This window comes from Zalophus californianus, chromosome 6 (genome assembly GCF_009762305.2).
Source record: "Zalophus californianus isolate mZalCal1 chromosome 6, mZalCal1.pri.v2, whole genome shotgun sequence".
Classification (NCBI taxonomy): domain Eukaryota; kingdom Metazoa; phylum Chordata; class Mammalia; order Carnivora; family Otariidae; genus Zalophus; species Zalophus californianus.
In genome coordinates this window covers 68,226,100-68,241,256 of record NC_045600.1, presented here as the reverse complement: position 1 = coordinate 68,241,256, position 15,157 = coordinate 68,226,100, and the positions used below count along the sequence as shown (strand labels likewise).

The 15,157-nt window shown below is 38.4% G+C and overlaps 1 non-coding gene across 1 annotated transcript; it reads right to left on the bottom strand.

The window, feature by feature from the left end:
* Nucleotides 1–14,605: 14,605 nt before the first annotated feature.
* LOC113910634 lies at nucleotides 14,606–14,712 on the bottom strand. Its single transcript, XR_003516144.1, has one exon. It is a non-coding gene; the product is annotated as a U6 spliceosomal RNA (small nuclear RNA).
* Nucleotides 14,713–15,157: the final 445 nt, after the last annotated feature.

Here is a 15,157-nt window from a genome sequence, read left to right as displayed (position 1 = left end):
CATAAATATTATATCCACTACTCAAGAAGTTCCCTAGAAGAATACACACAGTTGTAGTAGCATATAGGGAATCAAATATCCCATAGGTATTTGATTTTTAGGAGGGTAGAAGTTGGGCAACATCCATTGCAAAGCCATGGATCTGATCTCTCTGGTTGAATTACATGAATAAGCCTATAAGCCCAAATGAGAGCTTCTTTTCTGTCTGCACCAAAAGAGAATCTGACTCTTTGGATATTATCAGTTTCCTCCATGTCACATACCACAGGAAATAGAAACAGTGGCAATCATGCAGAGATAAAGAATGCTGCCATGGCTCCTGAAGACAGGTGGGCCCCACTGAGCCACCATACTAAATGGAATAAGGATGGGTGGAATAAAGCAGCTCCAACTACAGAACTGGCCACAGTGTAGTTTACTGAGACAGCTAGGTGCCCAGATGAAGTATAAAAGAGATCATCCATAATTAGTATGATTTGTTTTTTAGACAATGGTGAACATAATTAGTAGTGAATGTAGAATAATAGATCATTTTTTGCTGATCATTCAGATTATTAGTTCTCTTTCCCTATAGTGGGAGCCAAGAAGTAGAATAAAGAGAACTGAAACTCCTGAGAGAGAAAGAGAGAGAGAGAGAGAGAGAAAGAGAGAATAAATGCAGTAAAAACAATCTTTCAAAGCAGTTCCTAAAAATTGATAGTGATAGTGTCTCAATAAACGTTACTTTTACTTCCCCCTGAGATCTAACGTTGGCCTTTATGCAAATTAGTTGCATATATGGCAAATTTATAAACATTTTTAGGCCCTAGTTTTGTTATCAGAGAGATGGGGTAATATTAAATCTGCCTTACCCAAAGCCTGTTCCTGATCTCAGCCCTATCTTAAATTCTGCAGAAAAGCCTGGCATGATTTCCTCCTGACTTAGGGAAATCAGCCTACTATACATTTTCATTGTGCCATCTACTACAATTTCATATACCTTTCTTTTATTTTCACACAGTTATTACAGTTTTGTTTTATATTTATTTATGTAGTTACTTGAGTAACTTCTATCTTCTCACTAAACCATAGGTCTGTTAATCCCTAGCACAGATTTCGGAACTCTTTTCTAGTAGTAATTCCAAGGAATATACACTCAGATTAAAAAAAAAAAATAAAGAAAGAAGAAGAAACTATTATCCTGTGATTTTCAAGGATCTTCAATATTATTTATTCATGTGTTCTTTCATTTTTATATTCATTCATCATGAAGCTACTCCCATTTTATGACCGTGCGTTGTGCTAGGTCCTGTTGAGACAAGCATGGATTGGCACGAAGGGTTACTGCCTCATGGAGCATAGAGTCAAGAGCAGGAAACAGCACACATCTGTACAAAAATACTTATTCAAGTATAGTTTTTAAAAAGGTGTTAAGGGACGCCTGGGTGGCTCAGTCAGTTAAGCGTCCGACTTTTGGTTTCGGCTCAAGTCATGATTTCACAGTCGTGGGACAGAGCCCCAAGTCGGGGCTCTGCGCTAGGTGCAGAGTCTACTTCAGATTCTCTCTCCCTATCCCTCCTGCTCTCTCCCTCTCTCTCTCTCTCAAATAAATAAATAAAATCTAAAAAAGAAAAGGTCTTAAAAGACAAGTATAGAGTGTTGTGAGCATATGAAATTAACACATTTGACTTTGTTTGGGAGTGATCTCAGTACCTTTAAAGAGGAAGTGGCATTTAAGCTTATACTTGAAGGATGAATGCATAGGTGAAAAGATATTAGATTACTCACACACACATGCACACACATGATAAATGCACATTTAATAATAACTGTAGTTAAAAAAAAGAATATCCAGAAGTTGTCTAAGCTTACACTTCATCCCTGTTTTGTTTCAGATCAGGACAGAGCTAGGGTCTGAATATTATCCTAGTAATGAATTTAAAGGGAATCCAGGGTAAGTTGGTCAGTCTGTCTGTTTGTCTCTCTCTCTATATATATATATAAATGTGTATGCACACATTTGCCACATTTACCACAAGTCAGCCATGAAATCTAATATACTATAACTAAATTTTTTTTCAGATAATTTGGAATTTTACTGCTATAAAATACTTAATTCAGATATAGTTTTTTTATTCCCTATTTTACAACCTTTATTGTATGGAAACTGATCATCCACATTGTCTTCTTTCTGAATTTTAATAAGGGATAATTTAAGACACAAGTATTCTTCTTTCTCCCCTTTAGTTTTTTTGCAAGGATAATTAAAGTAAGTGGGGCATAATAAAGAAAGAATATTAGCTTTCAAGCAAGAGTTTCTAAAATGAAAAAAAATCTTTACTTTAGACTTGTAGAAAAGAAGCCAGTCTTAATTACAAACTACTTTAAATGTATTTATTTTAGTTATTTTGTCTACATTCAATTACAAAAATTGGATGTCAGGAGTACATGTTGGAAATTGTTTTAAGGAACAGATAAGAATGATTTATAAGTAGACAGATTGGTAAGATAATTACTTTGAAATACCAAAGACTGCTTAAAAACAGTTACCCAAAAACAGACTACTTAAATCTAATTATCTACAATTCTTTTTTTTTACTATTGATGATTTACATAGAGAAATTTTTCTTCATAATTAGTAAAAAGGTCAGTGTCAACTAAGACATTCATTTGATCATCTGAAGTTATAAAGTTATGAAGTTTTCCTCTTTGTATTTTTATCATTTTTTAAAAGATTTTATTTATTTATTTTTTTGAGAGAGAGCGAAGCAGGGAGAGCAGCAGAGGGAGAGGAAGGAACAGACTCCCCACTGAGCAGGGACCCCCCCTCCCCCGCCAATGCAGGGCTTGATCTCAGGATCCTGGGATCATGACCCGAGCTGAAGGCAGTGACTTAACTGACTGAGCCACCAAGGCACCCTTGTATTTTTATCATTATATTACAAATCTTTGGTATTCCTCTAGAAGTATCACCATCTTAGTATGCTCAAAAATAAAAATGAGCGATTTTAATGCATACATAACTTCCACCAAATCTAATAAAAAAAAAACCAACAATGTTTAGCAATTTTGTTTCGTTTAACTCTGCTCCAAACATGGAGATTATTTAATTGCAAAAACAGATGATTTCTTTTTTCCTTTGAAACAAGTGGTGCATCATTGAATGGGAAATGCAATTTTACACTTATTTTAAGGGAGCCCTTTGTCAGTTTTAAAAACAAACCTTGGGGAGAGGAAGAGACCCTTGGGTGCTGAGCTGTCAATCCAGAGATAATAATAACACATGTTTTTGGAATACTGCTGGCTCCGAGATGTTATAATGTGTCAGAAGCAAACACCCCCACTCATTCTGGTTGTTTTATTGCTTCTGGTGTGTTATGATTAGAGGTGTGTGTGGCTTTAAAACTGAAAAGATTGAATTGCTTAACATGCTATGTATTGAAAAGCCTGGGCCAAATGGAAGCTTAATCAGCATTTTTCTTCCTTCTAAATGTAAATGGTATGATATAGTGTCCTGTAAATGATGCTGTTTATCATATACTGTCAGACGATGCTGCTGAAAGATGCATTTCCATTTGTTTCCTTACTTGAGTTTGATTTGTAAAATCAGATTTAAACAGTGGATGAAATTTAAATTTCAAGGACAGAGAACCTAATAATATTCAGCATAACTGGGACTAAGTCTAGAAATAGTTATTCTAACTCCAGCCTTTAGGATTTGAAAGAACAATGTGTCTTTATTTTTACTTTTAAGATAGTTAGCCCAAGTATAATGAATTTTATGGTAATTATAGTCATTAGCAATGGAAACAATCTCAGCCAAAGTATTCATGTGCACACTACAATTTGTATACTGAGCTACAAAAGACCTCTTTTTTCTTACATGTAAATAGTACCACAATTTTTAAAATGTGATAGAGATATTGCTTTGATTTATAAGTATTTTTATAATTGTTATAGTTGTTTTTATGTGATTTTTCAGTGACTGGGAAAGAACATCATAGTTTACATATGAAGACCTTTTTGGCAGATAATCATGTGCTCAAAAAGCTAAGAAAACCTTAATTTACCTTGTCCATGTTCTTAGCTGATTATACCCAGTCTGGAATCAATGTGAACCATATACACATGTCAAAAGCCTTCATTATGAATTTTTTTATAAAACTAAATTTCAAGATTGCCAATTTTAGAAATTAGGGCAATACCATTCTTAGTTACACGTATCAGTAGCAACATACTTTAGAGATCCTCTTCAATTCACAAACACTGAAACACATTTTATATTTCTATTATGCCTATATGGAAACTTTTTAATGTTTCCTAACAAATTGCAATTATGTTAAAGAATTGCTCAAACCAAACTAGGGTCCACAGGAAAGAAGACAAGGGATTATGAGTTTGTAAGTGTCCACTTGGCTGCAAATGAAGGTAAAGTAGAAAATCTGAGCTTCTGCCTTGGGAAACCCATGAAATGGTAGTTGCTTTTGTTAAAAATGGGCTGCCTTAAGACACCCTAAGTGTTTCCCAGGTTTGCATTACTTCCTCTTGGTTGAGTTAGTTTAGAGAGGCACCTGAAACTGCCTTGGGATTTCTGAGTTGAAGAAGTGAAGGTGGTAGAGGAAACCTAGTTCACCCTGGCTCATTGGGAAGCTTGACTAAGTCAACATCTAGACTGGGACTGGATTCAGCCTCTGTCCAGAAATTCTGGGCTCAGTATCACTTTATCCAATGCCCTCTCCAGCTCTGCTCCATGAAATCCTTAGCTTTGAAGAGAAACAAATAATCTGTATTGGAGTTCTAATCCTTGCTGAATGGGCTAGGGGTCCTTGGTAGAAATGCCACTGGATCATGGATGTAGATGAATTTATACATTAAATATTTGCAATATGCATGTTGATTTGTACTTTGGCCCCAGGCCTCAGAATTATTAGGGGTGGGCCTGAAACAGGGAGCTTTGCTGACATCATTTATGACAGCACTGGATGACTTTAAAAAAAATATCACTGACTCCAGGTGTTGGCACTGACTTGAGAAAACCCCTCTTTGACTCAGTTCTTTCATACATATATATGTATACACATATAGGGAGCCTCTAAGACCTAACGTAGATGATGAGTTTTACTTTATTCTGAATGCTAACTCATGGAATACTGATAATACACATTTGCCATTACAGAATTTTACATTGCTAAACTCTACATTGTAGACATTTTTAGGGCGTTGGAGAACAACAGTACTTTAAGTTCAATATCACTGGCTTAGAAAAAATAATGTAATCAATAATTTATATAAATGTAATTTGTTAATAAAAACTTCAATGAAAACTTCAACATAAGATGATACGTACTTAAAATATAGAAATGTTACTTTTCCTCGGTACCTCCTTCTCTCATAAAATCTATTTTTCTATATTTTTAAAAATTTTAGAAATCAAGGACTATGTTAACAGACATTTCCCTGATTTCTATGTACAAGCCAATATTAACATGGTTTACATCATGCACTTTGAAATATGATGTAGAAGTCTTGATAATGGGTAAAATAGTGAAGAACATTTGGAAGTACAGGTTATTCTACAATCATGTATTAAGTGCCTACAATAATGCCAGACAATGTAAAAGGGACTAAAAAATTTGAGAATATTTATTTTTAGGAACTAGTAGTTTTTATAAGAAAGATATATAAGTACATTTAGATGTACATATATCACATATAATGAGGTAATTCTGCCACAAAATGATAAGTGATACAATGAAAGCAAAAAGGTTTTGGGAATTTATAGGAAAGGAATGACAAATTCTGCTTGTAGGAATACAGAAAGATATTCTGTTTGTTGTCAATGGAGCTATTTGTCAGGGATAAATAACAGTTTGGGAGGCTAGGAAAAGAGGAAGAACATTGCAGAAGTTCTATAGAACTATAGTTCCATACTATGGCCATAAAGGGCTTGTCAGAGAAACTGAGCAATTTTGTCTGGATATTGAGCCAGGCAAGTATGGTAAATGTGGGAGGCAGTGGTCAAATATGAAGGGGATGAAAATGGTGAGGCAGGTTGAAATCTGAAGATGAAGAGTCTCTCTGGCATGTCATGTTATGTTAATTTTTCTCCCATGAGCCCTTAGGATTTGGGAAAACTCTTTATGTAATGGGCATTATGCACACATAGTAATGTAATGTATACATATATGTGAAAAGTAATCTTGACAGAGTGCAGAGCATTGACTACAGTGGGGGCAGACCAATTGCAAAGAGACAGTGAGAAGGTTTATGGTTATGCATAGAGAAGAGGCTCTGAGGCCTGAATTTAAGCAGTGGCAATGGGTTTTGGGGGAAAATATAATATTCCATTCATTCACTCAAAATAATTTATTTAGAGTGAGTCTACCATGGGCTATTTATTGTACTAGGTGATAAGGTAGAGTTTTGAAAATAATACACAAGTTACTTAGATATTTTGAGGGTAGAAGGTTCAGGTCCATTAATAGAGAGAGTATGTGTGTATATGGGTATGGGGGTTGAAAGAAAATAGGAAATAATTTATGAGAAAAAAATCAGAGATTTCGTTTGGAACATAGAATTTTTGACAATGAATGTTTGATAGAAGAAAATGGAACAGTTGACTTAGGCACATGTTTAATGTATTTGTGTGACACATGTAGAGATGTTCTAGAATGCAGTGATGAATGCCAGTCTTTGGCCCAAGAAAATGAGAGGAGATAATTTAGATTTGGGAGTTAGTGTTTTAGAGATTATGTGCTGAATTAGAGGAATGGGAGGGAATCACTTTGCAGGAAAAGTCATCAAAATGGTAAGAAATAGTAAAAAAAAAATGTTATAACAGAAGTCTAGGAAAGAGTTTGAGGAATATAAGGTATTCACTCTCAATTTGTGGAGATGCTAATGAGCATTTAGGCAGTTGGAAGAGAAGGGAATACAGAAACAAGGTAGATTAAGGATCAAGGGTATGTTTTGTTTTTGTTTTTGTTTTTGTTCTTAATAGAATTCAGCATGTTTTTTAGAAAAGCCAGAGATTGCAGCTATTGAAAAGAGAGGGTATAATTAACTGGGCAAGATCTCAGAGGGAAGGCTAGAAAGAATAAAGTCCATGAAAAGGTTATCAGGAGTAGAAAGAAGGAAAATCACCTTTTCCTTGACAAAAGGAAGCATTAGGTATAGATTATCCTAGTGTTATTTTACTCTAAAAGTCATAGAAACATTACAGAGAAAAAAACAAATTACTTTCTCTTAAAATGCTCATAGGCTGCTGACATTCTATTCCAGCTACATAATTAAATTACATTTGTAACAACGGACATAGGCTATGGCTATGCTGAGACCTTATATATGTTCTCCCAATTATAGTGATAATTTTTTAATAAAATAGAAATCCATATAAGCAGAGATTTCATTAACTGCAAATGAGAATTTATGTCCACACATCCCATACAACTTCAAAGTATATGATAACATTAATACAAATGGGGGCGTGGGGAAAATTTACAATATGTTGATGTCATCTTGTGTCATCCAATGTAGAAATAACAGCGCTAGAAAGCTAAGTCTGGCGCTCAGGTATTTAATCAAAGTCTTGATTTCAAGAAAATTTGGGGAACACTCTCCCAAATATTAATTACACTTTTTCAAGTGATTGCACTGAAAAATGGTTAGACATAGCTGTAAGAACACAAACGTTGTAATATTATGAAAACAAAACTAAATTCACACAAATGTCAGAATTTTGATACCGATATAGTCTGTGTGAACATTAGCCACTTTATTAATGGCTTCTAGATAGATATATTGCCCCTATTTATTCTTATTGTGCTTTTCTTCCTTTGTTATTTGGTTTATTTTATTGCATGCATTTTGTTGCCTAAGCTCATTTTTGAAACCAGTCAAATATATAAATGAATATAATAATATGTCAGTATCAGAGTTTTGCATTCAATTTATGAATGTGCGGTGATTCACTTATTCATTCTAATGAAAATAAAGATTTGGATTTTTCCAAGATTATAAATAATGCTGCTAAGAATATTTTGTCCATACATCATGTGTACATAAACATACTTTTGGTATACGTGATATCAACATCAGTAGAAATTTCTACACTGCTTTTAAAAGTATTTATACCACCTACAGAGGGTATCCCTAATATACCCAGGGCAAGCATTATGGCCAGGAAGGTCCTTTTCACACAGTAAATTGGGCATTCTCCCCACCAAGAACAAGTAGTTCTATTTCTCCAATACCTGAGAACATATTGGGCGATGATGTCCTAAAAGGTCAAACTCTTCAAACCTCTATCAGTGAATTCTACCTTCAGGTTAGGGTAATCAAACCAGTGCTGAGAAGAAATGCCAACTGGAAACCAGTAAGTCTACTATCCCTGGAAGAGTGATACCTGTCAAACAAAATAAATTGCCTGGGGAGCATAAGGAAATAGAATTGCACTGAGCAGATATTATGCACCCTGTCAATAGTGCTTTTAACAGCCTGCTATAGCCAGCAAAAAAAGGCAGATGGCTCTAGGAAGATGACTGTGGACTACTGATAACTGAACAAGGTAGTGCCTCCTGTTGATACAGCTGTGCCCAACATTGCCACCATCTTAGATACGTTGGCCATGGTCCTAGGAGTGCCATGCCATAGTGGACTTAAAAAAAATTATTTTTTTCACTATATCTCTGGCCACTGAGTCACAGATCAGTTTGCCTGTGAGTCAAAGGGGCAACAGTGGATCTTTCAAGTGCTTCCCCAAGGCTACCTACACAACCCCATGATATATCATGGGATGGTAGCCCAAGATATGTTCTCCTTCCCCACATCAATAAAATGTGAACCCTTTACATTGACCATATAATGTTGACATGTGAAAATTTGTTTCTGCTGCAGGACACTCTTTAGACTTTGCCGGAACATCTGTGAGTGAGAGGATGAGTGGTGAACTCAGAAAATTCAAGGCCCAGATACCACCAAGTTTTTGGAGCCATGAAGTCAGAGGATCAGGGCAACAAGCTGCCTTTGAGAAGACAAAAATACTAGGAAAGCAGATTAAAGTTCTGGGCATCTCCCAAGCAGGGCTACCATTTGCGTTAGATGTATCTGTGACTCTGGAAGGTGTGGGTTGGGCACTGTGGCAGAGACAATAGGAGGAGAGAGTACCCTTAGGATTTTGGTCCTAACTCTAGAAGGGGGCAGAAACTCAATATATCCCCATAGAACAACAGCTCCTCGCAGTGATACATTGTGCTCCTCCAGGCATAGCCTGGAGGAGGGAACAGCATATCATGGAAATTACTTACCTTGCTAACTAATCAGGGGGTGGATTGCAGATATGTTCCATTGATTTACCTCTGCCAAGGATCAAAACTCCCGCTTCGACTAAATGGCAAACCTATTTGCAGCTGAGAAGTTCCTTGTCTACCAGCCAACTTCTCTAGAAATGTGGACATTACTAGGCCCTGTAGAATATGTAGATCCTCCAAACGCCCCCACCCTTTTCCTGTGGTAGCTTTTGTGCCTTTAGAGAGGGAATGGGGAAAATTCCCATTGATGCCTGACAGACGGATCTAGTCAGGGCAATGAGCCCGTTTGGACTGTTGTGGCTTTTCAGCCCAACACTGACACCTTTGGATGGAAACAGGAATGAACTGTAGCAGCCAGTGGGCTGAACTCAAGAACTCAGAGTTTGGCTGGTGATCACTCATAAGCCCTGGCTGTTAACCCTTTGCACTGACAGACTGTTCTAAAGGGGTTGACCCTATGGCTTGGAAAATGGGAAGCTGATGTGTGGATGATCACGAGTAAGCCCTTGTGGGATGAGGATATGTGGAAAAATATTTGGGTTCTCTTACAAGAGAACAGCCTGAAGCTGTCCTCATTCCATGTCTTGGCTCATAAAGTGCCAACACTCCCTGGAAATCAGGAAGCGGATACCCTAGGTCAGGTACCAGTCCTAGCAACTGACCTTTCAGGAGATACAGCAAATTGGGTGCATAGAAAGAGTGACCACTATAGTGCCTGAGAGGGATGGTATATTGCCAAGGATGCCAGATTGCCCTTAAAATACAGTGACTTGGTTAATGTAGTAAGATCATGACCTGTGTATTCTAAACAATGCCCAAGGTAACTGCCAAAGGATTCTGAGGCCATTTGTGGGAGGAATTGGCAAACTGATTGTATTGGCCCCCACCTTCCTAGTGAGGTTCTAAGTATGCCTTTGTGTGGACACGTGTCTGACCTATCCCAAGCTTCTCCTATTGCCATAGAAACCAGGCTGCCACCATTAGGGGCTTGGAGAAGCTGAGTACCAACTACATGTACCCTTGTTGAATAGTGATAGGGATCACATTTCAAAGGTTATGATATGCAAGAGTGGGCAAAAGAACATGACATTGAATAGAGGTTCCATCTCTCATATAACACACAAGCAGGAGGATTTGTAGAAAGAAAGAATGAAATATTAAAGTATCAGATTAAATTGCTAACAACCACTTTAGCTTGGCCAACTATTAATTAATGATGTCCTAATGTTATATCATCTTTATTAGATCACAAGGACACAAATGCATATTTTGAATGATTTGACCCCAGCCTATGGGACTTGATAAATCAGTGATCTGGGTCACGGGGCTCTTGATGAGAAGAAAATATTGGTACTCATTTTGGAGATCGTTATCGTAATCTGTATTTTCTCTCTCTTTTTAAAATTTTATTTATTTGACAGAGAGAGCGAGAGAGCACAAGCAGGGGGAGCAGAAGGAGAGGGAGAAGCAGGCTCCCCACCGAGCAGGGAGCCCTACACGGGGCTCAATTCTAGGACCCTGGGATTATGACCTGAGCTGAAGGCAGATGCTTAACCGTCTCAACCACCCAGGAGCCCCAATCTGTATTTTCTCTTGCATGTGCTTAAATTGTTGCTGTGGTATCTGCCTATGGTGCAGCTAGATAGTTATCAAATGAACTACCTCCATGCTAACAAACCAGCTGACTGCTGGTACATTGTACATGCCCGGGGTACATTGTCGAAGGTGGGGAGACATGTCGGATTGTAAGAGCTGGTCAGGAGGGGTGGAGTATTGGAGGAGGTCATCAAGAGGGTGTGACAGCTGGTTGACCCCCAAGCTGGACCCAGTAATCAGAAGATCTTTATTTCTTCCCCTATTCTTGGAACATATGTTCTGCTCTCTTCCCACATTAGGAAATACTTCCGGTCACAGCCTTAGGAGTACTGTGGTATTGAGACCATCTCAACTATATATGTGCCTGAACTCTGTTAAGACCTCTAAACTCTAAACTAAGATTTTGGCAGGCAGATACTGAGAGCTATTCCTCTTGCCACCACCCAAGACAAGCCTGGTTTGTAAAATTTTTTGTCCACACAAAATGAACAAATCTTTTAAAGAGATGGGCGCCTGAGTGGCTCAGTCAGTTAAGCGTCTGCCTTTGGCTCAGGTCATGATACCAGGATCCTGGGATGGAGTCCCACATCGGGCTCCTTCCTCAGCAGGGAGCCTGCTTCTCCCTCTGCCTGCCGCTCCCCCTGCTTGTGCTCTTTCTCTCTCTGGCAATTAAAATAAATAAAATCTTTAAAAAATAAAAAATAAATAAATAAAAATTTTTAAAGAGAAAGGAAGAGTTTTGTTTGAGCCCAAGTTAGGACAGCTGCCTGGTATATACAATCTTCACCAAGAAGAGGGTGCTCCAGAAAAGGAACATTTGATGTAGGTTTATGTATGTTTTTTTATATAGTTACAAACCATCATGCTGGAGGACATTCCAGAAAATTGATCTTATGTTTTTATCTTATGTTTTTAGTATATGCAAGGCTTATGACTTTTCTTATGAGAACCAGGGAAGTTTCTTTCTCTTATGTGTTCAGAATGCTCCTTTGTCGGGGCGTCTAGGTGGTGCCATCTGTTTAAGGCGGACTCTTCACTTCTGCTCAGGTCATGATCTCAGGGTCCTGAGATGGAGCCCTACCTGGCAGTCTGTGCTCCGCAGGGAGTCTACTTCTCTCCCTCTCCTCTGCACCCCCAACTCTCTTTCCCTCTCCCCTCCCAAATAAATTGAAAAAACTTTTTTTAAGATTTTATTTATTTATTTGACGGAGAGAGACACAGCGAGAGAGGGAACACAAGCGAGGGGAGTGGGAGAGGGAGAAGCAGGCTTCCCGCGGAGCAGGGAGCCCGATGCGGTGCTCGATCCCAGGACGCTGGGATCATGACCTGAGCCGAAGGCAGACGCTCAACGACTGAGCCACCCAGGCGCCCCTAAATTTAAAAATCTTAAAAAAGTGCTCCTTTTTCGTTATTTATTTTTAACAAAACAGATGTGTACTTGGGGCAGAACTGGAGCCTGTGCTTTGAGGTTTTGCCAGTCATTCTGACTTTGATATATGTTGAAGTATGGCTTCCTTAGGAGCCCAGAAGCAGAGCCCACAAACATTAAAGGCTGAAAATTTCCTCTTGCTTATTAAAACTGACACCTACCAATCTTCAGTCTCTCCTTGCCCTCTCATATACATGGCCAGTTTTGAACTCACTCCGGAGAATTACCAGGGTTGCAAACCAACAGACTCCACTGGATCAAAGCTGTACACCGCACCCTTTACTTCTTCACCCTGGGTGATGTTGTAAACGTAATATGGAAAGAAACACCTTGAATAGAGGATTGTAGAAGGCCTTGCAGCAGTGGCCCTATAGTTCCGGCCTTAATATTGTAATACTTAAACATCTTTAGTCTTGCCTCAATAATCTTTGCCAGGGTAAGGCAGTCTCCATGAAAACCGCTGCATTCAATGACTCCTTTGTTAATTTGTAATATTTGAGGCCATCCCAGGTGTGAACCACTGAAAACCCTTCACTCAATTCAGTGCCAGAAGCAACAATTGAAAGATTTCCAGCAGCGGTCCATCACGTAGGGCCGTTGAAAGTGAAGAAGGAAAAACGCCGTCGCAAGGGGCGGGAGGGCTCTGAGCCTGGCGGCGTTTCTGCGGGCAGGGGTCTAGAGCCACGCGGGATATCTCGCGGCTGCCTTCCCAATGTCCCGCGAGAGGTGGCTCAGTTAATATATTTTCATTCACGCTTTTATTGAAGAAAAGCCTCTGTTCCGTGAGGGTTAATTCCGGCTTGTCTGGAATTAGTCTGAGCTGTTTTGCTGAAGTAAGATATGTACCAAGACAGTATTGACTGCAGACAAGGCATGACTTGTACTGATTAATAGCGTTGCTTTTCAATCACGGGGCCAAGGTGAGTCTCTGCTGGTTTCTACCGGCTTATGAAAATTGTTTGGTAACAGCGAGGTGATGGTTTACACCTGATTTAGGTGACCTTCCCCCACCCCGACTCTGCCACTGGGGCTGGTTACTTCACAATACTATGCTTATATTAGGTTCCCTGGTCTGAGGTAATCTGTACCTATCTTGGTGGTTTGTGATTTGAGGGAAAGTACATCTACTACAGCCCTGCAGATGGAGGACAATAAGCTAGCCCGTGGCTTCTGATCTGTGCTGTGAGGCAGCCTTTGAGATGAAGCTCCTACTTCAATGCCGCTGCCATTTTGTGTTCTTTTTTTTTTTTTTTTGCAATAACCTGTAGATTCTTAAGCTTTGGTAATTGCAAGTCCTGTGAGCGAAACTTGTTTCACTGCCACAATTAGTGAAGCCTCTACCAAGAAAAGCAGAGAAGAGGGCGCCTGGATGGCTCAGTCGGTTAAGCGTCTGCCTTCAGCTCAGGTCATGATTCCAGGGTCCTGGGACCGAGCCTCACATCGGGCTCCCTGCTCAGCGGGGAGCCTGCTTCTCCCTCTGCCTGCTGCTCCTCCCCTGCTTGTGCTCCCTCTCACTGTCAAATAAATAAATAAAATCTTAAAAAAAGAAAGAAAAATAAGCAAAGCAAAAACAAAAGGAAACAAACAAAAAAACCCAGAAGAAAGGGGGAATGCAAGGAAGAGAAGAAAACAAAAGAGCAAGAAACCCATAACTCATATCCTCAAGAAGAAAAAGGAAGGTGCTTATTGCATCCAAAACAATATACTTGGAGGCTATTTGGAAAAAAAAAATTCTAGAAAATTTAGAAGATAAAGTAGGGGAAATCTGAAAAGTAGGAAGAAGGCAGAGATGAAAAATAGTAGAGAAAAGATCCAGATGCTTAAATATTTTCTAATAGAAGTTCTAAGATATCAGAGAAAAACGGAATGGGAGAAAATTAACAAATAATTCATGAGAGTCCCAAGAAAGGAAAAGGCAGTCACCAAGTACCAGCCCAATGAATTAAAAGTCTCAGCTAAAGTATACTTTATCATTCAATTTTGTAACACCAGAAATAGAAATAAGAAAAAAAAAAGATTTCAAAGAGAAAAAAGAAAACATGCTAAAATACAGGATTGTGGTGATTATAAAATTCCACCAATACAGAGAAAAATAAAATATCTATGGAGTTTTTTTTTAAATTTACAAAGAGCAATTTAAAACAGAAAATTACAGAAGTTTCAAAATATATGTTTGTAAGTTATGGTCATAAGCATATGACTTCAAAGATGTATTGAGATTTTTTTCATTATATGGAACCAAGGTAGTATATAGTTGTTTGTGTGTGTGTGTTGTGTGTATGCATGTGCACATGCATTTGTGGAATACTTCAGAAATTTGCATGTTGTCCTTGTGCAGGGCACATGCTAAACCTCTCTGTATCATTCCAATTTTAGTATGTGTGCTACTGAAGTGAGTACTACTATAGGATTGTGGTTAATATTAACACTAATAATTAAAAAATCGTCATAAATTTTTTTAAGTGTTACAAATAGTGGTCACATATTCTTCACTTCACTTCAATAGTAGAGACAACAAAGTTTCTAAATCACTAATTATCCTGAGCTGGACCTGAGGACACTAGAAAATAAAATGTTGGTGTATTGACAGTTATTTAAGTGTTAGGTATTTTATTTATTCATTTTTAAAAAAGATTTTATTTATTTATTTGACAGAGAGAGACAGCGAGAGCAGAAACACAAGCAGGGGGAGTGGAAGAGGGAGAAACAGGCCTCCAGCTGAGCAGGGAGCCCGATGCGGGGCTCGATCCCAGGACCCTGAGATCATGACCTGAACTGAAGGCAGACGCTTAGGGACTGAGCCACCCAGGCGCCCCTGTTAGGTGTTTTAAAAAATATTAGACGT